Source organism: Sminthopsis crassicaudata, chromosome 2, assembly GCF_048593235.1.
Source record: "Sminthopsis crassicaudata isolate SCR6 chromosome 2, ASM4859323v1, whole genome shotgun sequence".
Taxonomy (NCBI): Eukaryota; Metazoa; Chordata; class Mammalia; order Dasyuromorphia; family Dasyuridae; genus Sminthopsis; species Sminthopsis crassicaudata.
Window position 1 is genome coordinate 556928522 of NC_133618.1, and position 18132 is coordinate 556946653.

Here is an 18132-nt window from a genome sequence, read left to right on the forward strand (position 1 = left end):
TGGAGAAGACATCAAGGCATATTAGATAGTTCTCCTGTGGTAAAATTCAGGGAAGATTTGGACAGAGTTTATATAGCATGAGGACACATGATAGATTACATCTGCACTCACAAGGGGAATACATAAAATCATGGATCCATTGACATATCTGAATTTACCACTCCTGGGAAGAATATGCTCCATAATTTCCCCTGAGTTCTCATATATTCTTTTAGACCTACTTTGAACATTTATATATAGCAATGTACATAAAATGTAAATGTACATGTAAATATACATGCCTATTTCTCTTCTTATGTCAAGAAGAGACATAAGACATTTTCTCAGATAAGAAAATATTTCTAAAGCACTCAGCATAGTCTTGTACAAATTAGGTGTTTAATAAATGCTTATTCATTTTCCTTCCCATCCCACTTAAAGATGCCATGGCCAAGTGTGCCGCATTATTATTTATTGTTGGAATACAGTTCCATGTCCTTTTTATGTATTTTCTTTGCATGAAGCCAAACCTTTGAGTTTCTTTGAGCTACTGGTAGACCTGAGGTTGTACATCATTCTACTTCTGTTCAAACTGTGTCATTCTGTTTCTTAGCATTGGCTCTTTCTTTTGCTACTGTTTCTAAGCTGTCCACAACTATGCTGAATCATTTGAAATTGTATTGAAGTACATTTTGCAACATTTCTTCTGACCACCCTGCTTGTTGTTGTCCCACTTGAATTCCCAATATAGCAGCTGCCTGTGTATCCTACTGTAAGTCATGATGAAGTAAATTGGAGCTCTAAAAACAGATGTACTGAAGTGCTTCAAGAAGATGTAAGTATAGCCAAAAATAACAATGCTTTACAGATGAATCTAGTTACACAGCCAAGATCATTACTAGATCATTGTATCCTGTTTTTAGTTTTATACTGAAAAAAATAGAAATTGTAGAAATTCTGGAAGGAGTAATAAAATCAGATAAAGGATATGAAGGAGGAATTATACTAACAATATATTTACAAAGAAACTTAAAAGTTTACAAAATGTTTTCCTAAAAACAACTTGTGATGTAAATAATATCAAATGCAATGGTTATTTTCTCCATTTTTTCCCTAGTAAGTCTACCCCTTCTTTAAAGTTTCTTATTTCTCTAAAAAGTATTACCTTCCTTTCAGTCATTGAGTTTTGCCAATTAGGAATAATTCTCAATTCTTCACTCCCCCTCATTTTCCATACTCAATTATTTGTCAAGTTTTGTCAATTTTATTTCTAAATCTCTTATACCATCCCTTTCTATTTACATAGCCAATACCTTAGTTGGAGTCCTCATGCCTTCTTGCCTAGACTTAATTGGAGCCCCTGCTACCAGTCTCTTTTCTTTTCTATCTATTCTCTGCAAAGCTACCAAAAACAACAACAACAACAACAACAACAAAAAACAGCCATAAAAACTTCCTAAGCACAGGTATGAAAGATTTACACTTAATGGTTTTTGAATGAAATTTAATCCTCATTTTGAAAATAAGTAAATAGGTTAGATAGGTTTAAGTGACTTGTTCATATTTATCTAAGGCAATAAGTAACAGGTTTATAGAGTCACGCAATTTTATAGTTGGACCAGACCTCAGAAATCTAGTCCATAGCCCAAAAAGAATCCCTACTACAACATATTTAATAAGTATTTGAAAACCTCCAATGAAGAAGAAATTACCACCACCTGAAACGTCTAATCTTTGTTTTGACTCAGTATGATGACAAATTTGGAAAATTCAACAGTTAACAAATTACCAAACAATTGTGCTTTCTTCATATAGCAGCAATATTATGCTTAAAATTCTGCAATTACCAAAAAGACTGGCTGGTTTTTGAAGAGGCAGGGGAACTAAAGACTAAACCATTAACATTCAGTAGATTATAGAATAAACAAAAGAATTCCAGGTTAAAAAAAATCTGTTTCTGTTTCCCTGACTATACTAAAGTCTTTGAATATGGCAAATTCTCAAAAAAGAACCTGTCTCCTAAGGAACCTTTGTGCAAATCTGTAATGTCTGGACTAGCTTTCTGGAGAACCCTCGGGATCAGCTCCAGCTCTTGGTCTTAGTGGAAGAGTGGAGGAGGCAGGACAGCCACCACAAAGCTGGTCAAAGATGGAATCTGGAGAATGGAATCTGGAGTCTCCAGTCTTCTCTGTGTCTGTGACTCCTTTAAATACCTCAGTACGATTACATCCCTACAGCACACTGAGCATATGCAACCATTACATCACCATAAGCATTGTCCTTGATTCAAGTATACCTTTTCAGAGTTCCAGCCCTTTACCCAATGCAAGAAATAACAGAAGTGAATATAGAACAGTTCATTGCTGTAAGAGTAAAAAAGAATAAGATAACACTGTATTGTCACCTTATTAATTTAACTCATATGTAAAGCACATTATACAAAATCCCAAGCTGGATGAATCAAAAGCTAGGATTAAAGTTCTAAAATAGTCTAACTCTAAAGAATTAAGGGGAAATATCAGCAATCTCAGATATACAGATGATACCACTCTCATGGCAGAAAGTAAAGAAGAATTAAGAAGCCTTTTGATGAGGATGAAAGAGGAGAGAAGCCAAAGCTGGTTTGAAGCTTAACATAAAAATATTTCTAAGATCTTGGCAACTGGTCCCATCATTTCCTGGGAAATAAAAGGAGAAGAAATTAAAGAATTTTCAGATTTTATATTTTGGGGCTCAAAGATCCCTGCATATGGTGACTGCATCTATGAAATCAAAAGATACTTGCTCCTTGAAAAGAAGGCTACGGCAAATTTGGACAGCGTAAAAACTGGAGACTTTATCTTGTCAACAAAGATCTGTATGGTCAAAGCTATGGTTTTCCCACTAGTAATATGGGATTGGTACCATTATAAAGAAAGCCGAGAACTACAATTTTGAATTATGATGCTGAAGAAGACTTTTGAGAGTCCCTAACTCAATAAGGAGATCAAATCCTGGCCCCATAACCAACATTAATTCATGGTGATCATTGGAAGGACAAATACTAAATATGAAGCTTAAATATTTATGCCACATAATGAGAAGATAAGACACATTGAAAGACCCTGATACTTAGGAGAGTTTGAAGACAAAAAGAGAAGGGGACAGCAGAGGATGAGATGGATAGATAGTGACATAGAAGCAATGAGCATGAGCTTAGACATTCTTTGGGAGATAATGGAGGATAGGAAAGACCTGTGTGGTCTGTGAAATCATGAAGAATCAGACATAACTGAACACCTGAATGAAAAAAAATCCACAACCACCAAATCTTGTTTCTACTTCTATCCTCTGAGGCAAAACAGAACAAATTCATTCTCTTTCCAAATGACAATCCTTCAAGTGCTTGATGACAGCTATCATGGCTCCATTAAATTTTCTTTTTTTCAGATTAAATATCCCTAGTATCTCAATAGATGCATATATGACAAGTACTCAGAGTCCTTCATCATTCTGATTATCTTTCTTTGGGAATTTAACAAATTTTCAGTCTTTTATAGACTGTGGCACACAGAATTGAACATAATATGTGGTCTGATAAGGGCAGAGTCCAATGAGGTATCATCTCATTATTTTTGGAACCTATATCTTTAATGAAGCCCAAGAACAGATTTTCTTTTTTGACTTTCTCATTGCTTCTGACTCATATTTAGTTAGTGATCTACTAAAATCTCTCCCTTTGAGGGATAGACTGCAGTCTAACCAAGCTGCCCCTACCTTGTAACTTGGCACATTGATTTTTTTTTTTAAAAATCTATCTATCTATCTATCTATCTATCTATCTATCTATCTATCTATCTATCTATCTATCTATCTAACTAAAAACAACATAAATCCCTACTGAATTTCAACATTCTAACTTATTAGACTCATCCAAAAGGTTTAGCAGACCAATATCTTATTGGATTCTGACTTTATCCTATATGTTAGTTAGCACCTTCAGCTTTGTGTAATCTGCAAATTTGTTAAATATGCCTTCTATACCTGAAGTCAAATCATTGAAAAAAGTTTAAAAACCAATCAAAGATTTCTGAGGACTTCTGATAGAGGCTCCAGACAAGCTGACAGGAAACATTCTCAATTCTGAATCTATCTAGTTATATTATTATCCTACCCACCTTTATCTTTTCCACAAGAAAATGGTAACCTGTATTTCTACTGGCAACCCACAAAACATTTTTCTAATGTCTGACTAAAATCAAAGTAAACTACATTTACTCATTCCTTGATCTACCAGGTTAATTATCTAGAAAAAAGTGTGATAAGATTAGTCTAGCATAATTATTCTTTTTTATTTATTTTTTTAAATTATCAACTGTTTCTTTGTTCTTTTCCCCTGGCTTGATCTATTCTTGATGAAGCCATAGTGACTTTTTTATAATCACTGTTTCCTTTTCTGAATTCATTAACTATCCTTTGAAAATACATCCTAGAATTTTCCCAGGAATTAAAATAAAACTCATTGGCCTATAGTTTGTAGACTCTATTCTTTTGCTATTTTTGAAAATTAAGACATTTGCTCTTTATCCATCCTGAAGTACCTCTCCCAATCTTGACAGTATTGCAAATGAGACTCAGAATTCACATCTATCTATGAGATCTTTCTGTACCTGAGGATGGAATTCATTTGGGCCAAGTGATGAAAATAATTGTCAACAGCAGGTAGGCAGCCACTTGCTTTTGCAAGACTGTTTGTTGAACCTTCCCAACATGGTAATACTTGTTGGTATGGGAGTCAGGATTTGAACCTATATTTCCTGTCTAATCCCATTGCATAATATCATGGAAGTTTAAGGATCTGAGATTCTTTACAAAAAAATAAGAGAAAATGTAGAGTTAAATTTTGAAATAATCTTTAGGTTATTTGTAGAATTGTTGATTGATTATAGAATATTGACTAGCTGTTTTGCACTTCTTTTGAAATTAAAAAAAAAGAAATGGAAAGAGAGATTAGTTATAAAGATGACATAAATAGCTAGAGAAAAAGGGAGTAGAGAAAAATAGATCAGCTTTTCTTTGTCCTACTTTACATATCTAGAATGAAACAACAGATATTTATTGACATCTTTGGAGAGTAAGGCACCATGCTAAATTGCTATGGGGAAAACAAAGAAGAATAAAACACGTTTTTCTTTACTTAAAAACCTTATAGTCAACACAGGGAGATTATATGAATCTCTAAAGTTATATAATAAAAAAGGAAGAAAGAACTTCAGACAACAATAGGATGGCTATACCATACAAATACACAATGGGTAAATGAACAATAAAGATAATAAGTGATCTAGGAGTTTGAAGAGGGAAAGAAAATATCAATCCAAAGGACTCAAAAATGTTCAGGGATAGCTTCAATTTTGTCTGGTGTCCATCTTTAGATGGGTACATATCTTCTTATTGCTTTTGCTTATGTATTCATTTTTGAGTGGGGTTTTTGTTTACCCCTCTGCATGTCTACATGTATCTTCAATAATGTATTCTCCAGTTCTTCCTCTGCTATGCCATTTTTCTGACTATGCTGATTTATTACTATCTTGGAAGCTCTTCAGATTTTCAAGTTTCATGAAAAGTAAGATCTCATCACATGATCTCTGAATTTCAAGGCATTTTCACGTGTTACAACTGTCTAAATTCATACATACAGATCTGTTTTCTCAACCTAAGACTTCCTTCAATTTTCCCTCTCTCCTTTTCCTTCAATCCTTTCCCTCAGTTACTTAATTCAATGACTGTATTCATAGATATTCTAGTTCCTTGTTAGTGCAAAACAAAAACAAAATTCAACAACTATTCTGTTTATATGATACTACTTTTTCCTTGGGGAAATCTTACTTTCTTCTATTCTGTCTTTATTAATTGCCACTGTCTTTTAGCTTTTTGAATTTGGAATTTTATCACCTTTCTTTTATTCATCATATCACCTTGAATGTAGTATTTTCTATTGATGGGCCCACAGCCCTGAAAATCAAATCCATTTTTAAAAAATGCCTTTTTAGCAATCCCTTATTTCACCACTTGTTTTTTTCTTGGTAACCCGTATCTCTACTGGCAACCCATAAGACACCTCACTTCATAATTTATCAATTTCCTGAACTATTCTAATCTTGTGACCATATGTTACCAAATACATCTTTACTGTTATCATTAGCAAGCATGATTTTACCTTTGAATACTTTACTGTGGGTTTCTTCATTATATACTATTGTCTCCTTGCCTGTAACCTTTCCTATATTCTACTCACTTTGAATGTACTGTTGTCTCACTAGTACTCTTAACTTATTAGCCCTGCATACCAGAGATGACAATTCCTTGCCATTTTGGATTCCCTCTTTATATTGAATTCCTGAAGCATAATTACTTCAGTTCTGCCTTTACCATCATCCTATATACCTTTGAATCTCCTCAAGTTTCTTAAAACCTAAACTTCCAAGCATTAGTTATTTCATCTTTTTGTGCTATCTTGGTTTTTAGAGAAAATGTTTTCAAAATTTTGTGATAATCTCCTTCATGAAAAAAATATTCAAGGCTTTCTCATATTTTGAGGCACTTTCATTAGTGAACACAGAAATAATGCTAATCATAAAAATTTTTAGTTTGATATCAGTTTAGTAATCTAAGTAGTAGTGCCCGATTCAATTCCTGAAAAGCCAAATTTGGGGTTTGGTTTATAATGCATGTGCACATGTGCATATACACAAAGGAGGAGAAAACTTGAAAAAAGTGAATTAGACTTTATTTCATCTTCAACTGCTTTTAAAAAAACTTCAATTAGCTAATTCCAAAAGGATCTTTTTTTATGGATTATTTCTCTTAATGTTTGAGTTTTTGTTTTACTTTTTTCAAAGTAGGTACTTTTTTTGTTGTTGAAGATTATGTAGCAGTGACTTAGCCAATTACCCCTTTTATAGAATGAAAGGGGAATTTCTCTTGAAATTTCTTTCAGGTGTGGAGGAATTTAATTTCAAAATATGAAGAAAGCAAGGACTAGGCAGTTGTTTAAAAAAATCGGAAAGCCCTTAATATTCAATGTCACATTTATTGCCATAAAATATTTCTCTCTCTCTCTTAGACATCTGGTTCCCATTATGTATAGTATTGGGTACTTCAGTTCACTAGCCATTTTGCATACAAAATAGTCTGCTACCAAAATTCTTATTGGTATCAATTGATACACATGTTCACCAAGTCATTTTATTTGAAAAAGGTTTACAGGTAAGTTATCTATTATCAACCCTGAATATACACAATAGAAAAATTAATTTGACTATAATACTCAGATCAAGGAGTTGCTTAAAACTAAGAAATGAAAGAACTTTACAAAGAATTTTTCTTTCATGTGTTTATTAGGGGAAAAACTGGATTGAAATAAAAACAAAAAAGTGAACAAGCTATAAGAAAGCTGAAGTGAATATTTTCTATTAACGTTGACCCAGAAATGGGAAAGGCAATATGAAATGTTTGCTAATGAGTCATGAATTTCATTGTAATTGCTTCCACATTTAGGATAGTGCACCTTCCCTAAACCATCTAAATCTTGACATATCCTGCAACAATCCTATGTGTTGTAAATGATTTTGTTTTATTTCTTAGGCTACTATTAAGAGCTTATTTTATGGTTCATTTAATTTCTTTTTTAAAACACACACACACACACACACCACACACACACAACACCCTAAAAACCACACACACATATACATAGCTCAATATCTGTTGTCCTATATTTAAGACAAAATAATTATGTAACAAGAAGGAAGCACTCATTTCTCTCTGCAAATCAAAGCAAAAACATTGGGGAAGAAATGTGAAATATAGTCCAAATGAACCCTAATTCAAGACTCAGAGAATTAAAATGAAAGTTCTTATATTACATATGCTTTAAAATTTGCAAAAAACAATTTATAATACATTCCTCAGATTATGTCATTACTTCCTCACAAAAACCCTGAACAGTTAATAATATTGTTATAATAACTTTACAGAAGAGGAGACTGATGCTCAATGAGATTAATTAATTAGCTCAATCACATTATATCTAAGTAAGAATTTGAATTCAAATCTTCTGACTTGAGTTATTGTGTTTATTGAATATGCTAAGCTGCCTTTCAAATAAGTAGCAAATGTTACTTTATGATGTTCTCAGGCTTAAGATCATAGAATTAGTAGAATGGTAATAATAACAATTTAGGAAGGACTTTTAAAAACTGTTCATAGTATAAAATGATCTGTTAACATTATATTACTTTAGCACTTACAATGACTGATTTAATTGTATGATTAGGCCTTTGGCAAAAAGTCAAGAATGACTTGATGTGGAGAGTATTTTATCACTTTAAGATGGTTAAAAGCAGATTTATTTTGGTTTGAATAGTGTGTGAAGGGGAAGCTTTGTTTCTTTCATAAGAAACAGTAGGAGAAACAAACATTATTTTCTGGTTGAAGGAAGAAAAAAGTGTCAGAGTTTTTGTTATTTGATTCATGAATCAAGAAGCTAAGCATCTAAAACTTCGGTATATTAATTAACCCTTATTTTTCCTAACAATGAAACTATTTGGAGCCTGCGTGCAGAACTTGTAGAAGTTGTCTAGAAGATACTCCAGGAAAATTCATCTGTAATGAGTTTCAGTTGCAATTAATATGATATTTTCATATGTTTTGCTTTTTTTGGTTGCCATTCAAAACTCCTTGCAGAAATAAAATCTTTCTTTATGCTTTTTTTATGTGCCAGGTATTGTAGTAAGGGATGAAAATTCAAAGACAAGTAATTGGGATAGTCTGCACTTTCAAGAAATGTATGTTTTAATGGGAGAAAACAACAACAACAATAACAATAATAATAGTCTCATTTATAATGTTAAGGTTTGCAAAGAACTTTCATTTTTTTAAATGACAGCAACCCTAGATAAGAAGAAGTATTATTATCCTCATCACTAAGATGAGGAAACTAGGATAGAAAGAAGACAAGGGTTATACAACAAACAAATATCTGAGGCTGTATTTGAACTTAGAGCTTATTGACACCACATCCAGGCCTCTTCTAAACATTGTGCATCCTAAAGAGGACAAAAAAGGCAAGAGGAAATATGTAGAGAGGCTTAGTTCTCAAATGGCTAGGAGGTGATGTGGAGGACTGATTCAGGGCAAAATAAAGGCAAATGCTGAAGAATGTTTGACATGAAACTTCATTACCATACAGAAATAATTTTCAGTGTACCAGAGAAATTTCATCAATTTGCCATGAAATTATAGGTCTAGTTACAATCTCTAGTCAGAGGACTATCCTACGTCAGTTTTAGAAAGCTCCATTCAATTGGCTTTACAATAGGAGTCTTATGAGGATCAAATAAACAATGACTATAAAGCATTTTGCAAACCTAAAAGTACTATATAAATCCCAGTTATTATTGTTATAATTATTATAATGTTGATAGAATAATAGAGAGATATGCTATTAAATGATTAATGATAATATTATATGAAAATCAAATATATATGTACATTTTCAAATTTTATTTGCATTTTAATGTTTGCTTTTCCAGATAATCAACAAATTATTTCCTGATTTTTAGAGATGACAGGTTTCTGATGTGAAACTGCACTCATGATGAAAATTTAACATTTGGTTTACTGATCTTTTAGAGCTATCTCCAGTACAGCTATGTCACAGGGTGATGAATTTTTTGGCCATGACAATTTTCAAAGACCATATATTCAGTCTTAGAATTGTGATCTGCCTCTGTGGAGGGAATATCCTGGCTGATAACAAAATAAGGCATTGTACTGAAATTTTGTGAGGTAGCAATTTCTTTTGAAAAATAATGATTTGGGGGCAGCTAGGTGGTGCAGTGGATAGAGCACTAGCCCTGAAGTCAGGAGGACCTGAGTTCAAATCTGGCCTCAGACACTTAACACTAACACTTCCTAATTGTGTGACCCTGGACAAGTCACTTAACTCTAATTGCTTCAGCAAAAAAAAAAAAAAAAAAAGAGAGAGAGAGAGAGAAAAATAATGATGTTGCTCTGGCTGTTATAAACAACGACATTTAATGTTTCCAGAAGAAAAGGAGGAAGAGGGTAAAATTTAACGAAGTGATATTCCATTAAAAAAGCTTTTATTTTGATTTCAAACTTTTAATGCCCATAGACTTTCTCAATCCAGCAACTTTTTGTGGATTATAAGAGCATGAGTGGCAAGTTGTAGCCATTTTCATGGTGGATCTGTGCTGAAATCTACACATTTATTCATCTTATGCTCTTAAAATAGAAACATGTACTTTAAACCCAATTTTTTACATCCCTACTTACTGGCATGCTGATGTCCTAGATTGAAGAAAAATTGATCTCCCCTTTCTACTTTTTCAAACATGATCTCAAATCCATTCAAATAAACAAGTTATGGCCCTTAACACTTAAACTAGAAAAGGAAGATATATTGTTGTGAGTATGCTTTAGATATTCACATTTTTCTAGCATTTGATATTTCTATCCATATTATGAAAAGTTTTTTTTAATTTATGGAATTACTAGAATCAAGTTTCCAGAAAATTGATTCACCACACATTTCCCTAAATTATGTTACTTAAGGTATGTGATTTCTATTTTTATGCTCAAATCACCAAACATAAATATTTTGTATTACCTAGAGTATGAAAGAAAAAAATCAAGATCATACCCAAAAGCACTTTGGTTATAGAAAAATCCTGAATCAGGTAAAGCAATTCTTCTCCCTCTTCTTGAATCATATTATAAATGCTATAATTCTTATGCAAAAAGATAGTGACCCACAGATTTAATTCAGCTTCTGTGCTTCGTGATGATATGCATTTTTTTCTTGGTATATTCTTTCCTGATCTTAAACATACTTGCATAAGATATCATCTTTTATTATATCCATTTCTTTGGCAGTGCAAATAGGATAAGAATTTTAGGTACTACAATTTTATTCATCTAATGATTGGTTGGTTGAAGAGGAGGTGATATTTGAACCATTATTTGTGATTATGATCTTTGTAGTTTTTTAATAAAAGTTTCCTTTTCTTTCTAGTTTCATCTAGAAGATATTCTTTCTTGAGAGTTTTAAAGTCCTTTGGGTATTGTTATGACCACATCTTCTATAAGCATATAGAGTGAGAAATGGCACAATTATCCAAGTTAGGAATGGATTTCCCCTTTAATCCTCACTAATTGTCAAAGATAATTTTCTCGATTTTCTACTTTCTTAAGTAATCACAACATTAACCAGTGGCAGATTTTGTTTCTGTATCCTAACCAATATGTGTGTGTGTGTGTGTGTGTGTGTGTGTGTGTGTGTGTGTGTGTGTTATTTTTCTTAGAGTGAGGCAAGCATGAATATTCTCTCATTTATTTTAGATATTGAATAAATTTTTTTTTGTGCCTTCTTGATTTTTGTTTTGATAAGGGAGTTTAAGAATATATGAACATGTAAAACTTTGTGTTTGGATTTAGAGCTAAAAGGCCTATTAGTGATTATCTAGTCTAACCTCATCTTACAGATAAAGAAACTGAGGCTCAAATTTATGTGACTTGCTACAAGGAGTATTTGGCACCAGGATCCTCATATCTCCAATTTATTTTGGGGGCAGAGGTGTCAGTTTAAATTCTAAGAAACCAAGCAAAATGTTTAAAAGAATTCAAAACTTTGAGAGGATTTCTCTTCTTTGTTTCTTTTAGTTCCCTTACAACTTTCACCCCAGTCCCAATCCCTATTATAGGGAATGTTTGGGAAGTTGATTTGGAATTTCTAAAATTAAGAAGGATGCCTAACCAAGTAGATAGTACCTAACTATATTATGCAATGATTTTTTTCTTATTTTATTAATAAGCACTTTTCTTTCATCCTTTTTCCTTTCCATCACAATGAATGTTTATCTTATGTTGTTTGAACCTCTGAAACTTGTGACTCTTAAAAATTAAATAAAATAGTAATTACAATATCATTTCCCATATTCAACTGGGAAGTGGATAATTCAAGTATAACTGCCTTTGTTTTTATAGATATGAAAACTGAAGTCTAGAGTGGTTAAACTGCCAAAATTACCATGCTAGGTAAGTGGCAGAACTGGGCAGAGAACTCATGATCACTAACTCTAAAATCAGTGCTTTCTCATTTGCTAGGTCTTAGAGCACCAAAAAGAGAGAGTAAATGTTTTTTTTTTTTTTTTTTTTTTTAATAATCCCCAGTTGTCTTAGTGAGTCATGAGATCTAAGCAAAGAAGGATAGCGCGACCTTTTGGCTTGGAAATTTGTGATATTAGTTTCCTACTTGTCAAAGATGAGGAAACTTGGGACAAGTTTGGATGGGACAAGAATAATTGTATTTATATTCATTTATTATTACCTAGAAACCTGTTTTGTTTGTTTGTTTTTACAACTTATGTAGTAAGTGCAAATTCAAAATTCCTCCTTGAGGGTGGGGCTTATGCCATTTTTCATCTTTCTTACCCTATTACTAAGGAAAACAAACATTTTTCAATAAGATTGAACATGCGCAAGGATAATAGGATTTTTAGAAATGGAATTTTACAGATCAATTATTCCAACCTTGGTGGGAAAAGGGAAGTGAAAAGAACTGAAGGGACTTTCTGAGGGATGCAGAGGTAGGAAGAGCTGAGCAGTAGTTTAAAAACAGGCCTTCTGACTCCAAACTCAAAGCTTTTTCTGCTATACTTCACTAATTATTTCAATGTAGACATTTCTTTCAAATTTCTTTGGCATTTTGAAAAATATAGAAAATATTTTAGGTTATTAGGGTATTGTTAAAATTACGTTATAGTTGTAATTAGCTACAATGAGCTTAAATGCTTTCAGAACTCAGTGTGTAGATGAAAGATAAGAGATCTAAAACTGGGCCTACCACTATGTGACTTTAGAACCTTTCAAAGGTTCTCCTCAGGTCCTCGTGTAAAATAGAGACTATAATAAATACTTGTCCTGCCTGCTTTGAGAATATTAGAAGTATTTTTAATAAAATCATTTATTATTATAAAAAAATTTCTAAAAAGCTTGAAAGCTTTTTTTTCAACCTGACAATTAGATCTGCTGAACTGAATTTTACTTTGATAAAAGATAAGCAGGATACAAGAGAATGACAGAGTACTTGAAATGTAGCTACAATAGAGCTAGACTATTCAGAAATTTATATGAGGAGGGGAAATTTATATTTATTGTAAATTTATGACTTAGATATTACTTTAATATAGTGAAAATTAAAGAGAGTGTTGGTAAAAGCATTCCTGAATAGTAAAAGCTGATATTTTTGTCACAGGGACTTAAAAGGCTAGGTGTTCTTAAAAACTTTCCTGGTGATTAGACTGTAGTACTTTGGGAGATAAAAAATATACTTAAATGGTTAGAATATAATGTTGATAACTAATATGGAAATATGCTTAGAAGAATTGCACATGTTTAATTTTGCTTGCAGTCTAGGAGAGTGGAGAAAGGAGTGAAGAAAGAGAAAAATTTGGAACACAAGGTTTTGCAAAGGTGAATGTTGAAAACTATCTTTTTATGTATTTTGGAAAAATAAAATACAATTAAAAAATATAATGCTGAACTTTACCCAAAGTGTTCAACTTGGGAAAAGAGTAGTGTTGGTTCTGGGAAATTTTCTGATTTCTTTTAATAATAATATATTCCTAAAGTAAAATCATTTAAAAAATTAATCTCAAAAAATAAGATCATTGGAATAGTGTTGTGTGGGGATGGTGGATATTTTGTTTGTTTTAAACATATTCACTGTAATTTTTTTTTTTAATCAGGTGTTCTGAGATAGTCACTGAAATGGCTGCCATAGATTTGTCAGCAAATCTAACAGAGTTCAATATTTGAGGGGGATGGGGAAGCTTTTACTCAGACAGCATTTGTCCAGGAAGGATTTGATATGTAATCTAAATTGCATTATTGATGAGTGAAAGAGGATTGGAACATAGGTAGTAAAACTCTCTCATGGAGTTAACTAGCCTAGTAAATAAACCCTTGAGAAACAATTTTTGGACATTTGAGTATTTTGTTGTTGTTGTTGTTGTTGTTGTTTGTTGTTTTTATTCTCCCTTCCTCAAACTCCCCTCAATCACTTCTGTTTTATTTTTGACACCAGGACATTATTTTGTGCAGGAGACAGAGTGAAACTTAACTAATGAATGAAAGGGATACAAAAACCACATAATTTCATGGGGGTAAGGAAATCACTTAAACCAATAGTATCAGACTCAAATAGAATTGGTACTGCTAATCCACAAATGAGGAAACCTGCTGGTGACATTACAACTTTATTTTAAAATACAATATTATCTGTGATTTATTGTATATTATTTTGTTGAATATCTACCAATTACATTTTTAAGGACAGTGAGATAGTAAAGTAGAGAATTATAGCCTCAGATCAGGAAGATTCATCTTCCTGAGTTCTAATCTAGTCTCAGGCACTCACTAGCTATATGACCTTAAGCAAGTCATTTAACCCCATTTGCCTCAGTTTTCTGAATGTAAAATGAACTAGGAAAGGAAATGGTAAATCTCTCCAGTATTTTTGCTAAGAAAACCCCAAATGGGATCATGAAGAGACAACTGCGACCAACACTACCCAGAAACAATAATTTCATTTTTATATGGTATAAATTGTGAGCTACACACATATTTTGTACCATTATTTTAATTAATTAGATACTTGATTGTAGTGGATTGAACTTGAAGACAGAAAGCTCTGGGTTCAAATATACTCTCAGTTACTTATTGGCAATGTGATTTTGGTCAAATCGTTTATTTTTCCAAGCTTCAGTTTTTATCTTTCTAAAATAGGAAGAATAATATGTGAGAGAATAATATCTCACTGGTTTGTTTTAAGACTCAGGAAATAACATATAGAAGTCTTTGCAAACCTTGAAATTGAAAACTTATATACTAGTTATTTCTATTAACTTTTAACTGAGGGAGCCTAGTGTAAGACCGAATGATAATCTTAGATTCAAGAATTAGTTGAATTGAACTTCCACCTCAGAAGCTTACTAGTTGAAAAATACTGGAATACATATTTCTCCTATAAAGAGGGGAGATAATTCCTATAGTACCTAATTTCACAGGGTTGTTTTAAAGATCAAATATATTTAAAACACTTTTCAAATCACAAATTATTATATAAAATTTTATTTTCACATTTACCTCAGTTAAACCAATATAAAATTAAATTAGGCATTCTAATAGTTCTGTATTGGTCTACTCAAGTGATAAAACAATTGCATTTTAGAAAGATGAGATTTTTTTTCCCCTAGAAAATTTCCAAATTTAAAATTCCTAGGTTCAAAGTACAGAATATATCAGGATTACTTTGCCCCCCTCAGAGATCTATACCAAGGCAGATGTCTAACAAAAACAGAGGCCCTCATCCCAACAGATGAGAATAGATGAGGGATTCTATATCGAAAGCTGGAACCTGGCCAGACCAGAAAACCAACAAAACGCCTTTTGAAAGTACCATGGGATCATCCCAGACCTCAAGGGCATAAGATTTGGGTTTGTGATCTCAATCCCCAAGATAGCCCTTCCAAGCCACACAAAAACTTCCTTTTACCCAGATAACCACAGGACTGACTACCTGTTCAGTGACAAAGTACTTCTCCCTCCCTTTTCTTAGCACACCTATTCTTTGTATCAGGGTTAACTCACAGGCAACTGCTTAACTTCAAGCTTAGAAAGCAAAGACTGCATCTTTAAGAAATAGTTTACTTGTGAATCAGTAAATGGACTAGACAAAGCAGCTATTATTTATGCATTCCTGCATACATGGCAAGGTGAAAATAATAGAATAAACATCATATACTTCATTATGATATCGGTTTACACTTCCAGGGTACACAAAAAGAGGCCATTTCATCAAGCTAATTGCCTGAAAGTAAAAGAGAGAGAACTTTAGCTATTAGTCTATTATGGGGCTTTTTTCTTAATCACAAATAGGGGCCGTGTGTCCCTAGGGGGATGTGTATTCTAATTTACAATTGAACTACAGATCAGAGCAATCAATCTTGTGCAGCACTTTTACAGTGTAATTGCTGCAACATAACAAATAAAAAAAAAAAGTTGGGGGGGGTGGATCTAGGCTGAGCTTCAGCTTGAGGTGGGGATATTTACCAGGCATTGGTTCAGGGTGGGAGGGAGAGAAGAAACGCCACTGACATGAATATGCAATGAGGGCTCATTAGCGGCCCAGTGTTGCCATGACGAATGGCATTATCCCCAGCCTGGTGCTGCCTAAACATGAATTTTATAACGACCCATTTATCATGACTTGTCACGGGCTTCTCTACTGTACTTTCTTCCAGCTCACACACCTTTCCCCATTATTGCTGGCAAATCCAGGCCTTTTATTATGATTGTTTCATTTCATATTGATTTCCATCTCTCCAGAAGTAAACATTAATAAACAGGAGCACACTAATGAGTAATTGTTGAGTTCAAAGTCAAAAAAGTATAATGGGATGATGTTTCTAGCTCTGTGTTAGTCTGTGTTTTTATTCCATTGAACTTTTATGGGGGGCTAAGATATTAAGATTCATTCTTAAATTCTCATTGGATTTCTCTTCTTTTCTTTCTTTCTTTCTTTCTTCCTTCCTTTCTTTCTCTCTCGCTTTCTCTCCCTCTCGCTTTCTCTCTTTTTCTCTCTCTTTCTTTCTTTCTTTCTTTCTTTCTTTCTTTCTTTCTTTCTTTCTTTCTTTCTTTCTTTCTTTCTTTCTTTCTTTCTTTCTTTCTTTCTTTCTTTCTTTCTTTCTTTCTTTCTTTCTTTCTTTCTTTCTTTCTCTCTCTCTCTCTCTCTCTCTCTCTCTCTCTCTCTCTCTCTCTCTCCTTCCTTCCTTCCTTCCTTCCTTCCTTCCTTCCTTCCTTCCTTCCTTCCTTCCTTCCTTCCTTCCTTCCTTCCTTCCTTCCTTCCTTCCTTCCTTCCTTCCTTCCTTCCTTCCTTCCTTCCTTCCTTCCTTCCTTCCTTCCTTTTTTCTTCTAATTCTGCCTTTTATTTTTCTGCCACACATACAGAGGGATGGATGCATCTTATCACTCGGTTAAAATTTAAGTTCTATAAATGAAGGGTCATGTCTTCTCTATACGAACCACCACTCACACCTGCTGCCACAGTATTCCCCAACTAGATTGCGGTTAAATAAATTTGTTGAATTGTATTCCCTTATTTCTGGATACAATTTTATCTTTATGTATCAAGTCTCTTGCAGGGTAATTCAAAAGTTTTATTTTGAGAGTACCTTGGAATATCTATCTATCTATCTATGAAGTGTAGATTTGAAAATCTGGAACAAAAATCGAGAATCAACTCTGTGTGTGTGTATGTGTGGGTGTGGTTGTGGGTGTTGGATCCTCTTTCACAGTCTAGTGAAACCTATGGACCCCTTCTTAGAACAATGTTTTAAAATGAATAAAATATATAGAGTTACAAAGAAAAGCAATTAAATTGAAATAAAGCTGTAATTTTTTTCCACCCAAATTCATAGACTCCCTGAAACTTACCTATGGATTGTGGATCCTGGATTAAGAAATGCTTTTAGTGCTAGGTATTTTATGAACTAGTGACTTGATTTCTTATTCACAATATTTTTCTTTTATCTCCATGTTCCAAACTAACAGTTCATATTTTGGTGAGAGCTTCCTAGAGCTTCCTAGACACCAGCTTTTGAGGAAAGAAAAAAATCAGTTAAAATAGTAATCTATCATTTGAAAATAACAAAAAGTTTAAAAAATACAATCTGTTTTATTACTTGGGAAGCCATAGAGCTGAATTTACAAGGTGAAAAAAGAAATGAGAATGTTTATTAGACGTTGTTTGCATATAATTTTAGAGTACCCTCATTAGAAGGAACAGACTGTATACCTAGCTAGATAATTTTCAGGATAAGGTTAGATTTGTCACAGATTCTAGAATTATTGTTATATATTATTTTATATATAAATCATGAAATTCATGATGGTGTAGTAAATAAAAAGTGTCAGAGCTAGGATGACCTGTATCCAAGTTCTGCTTCCTATCTATTGATTATGTTATCTTGGCCAAGTCATAACCTTTTAATGCTTTAATCTAGCCATTCTCAAAAATTTTAGTCT

General features: G+C 32.9%; 1 long non-coding RNA gene across 1 annotated transcript in view; it reads left to right on the forward strand.

Moving 5' to 3' along the window:
- The window catches only part of LOC141558207 (uncharacterized), a 111165-nt gene that overhangs the window by 52569 nt on the left and 40464 nt on the right, over nt 1-18132 (forward strand). The window contains exons 6-7 of the long non-coding RNA XR_012486992.1: nt 731-814; nt 4578-4680. This is a non-coding gene — a long non-coding RNA (uncharacterized LOC141558207). The remainder of the gene's footprint in view (nt 1-730; nt 815-4577; nt 4681-18132) is intronic.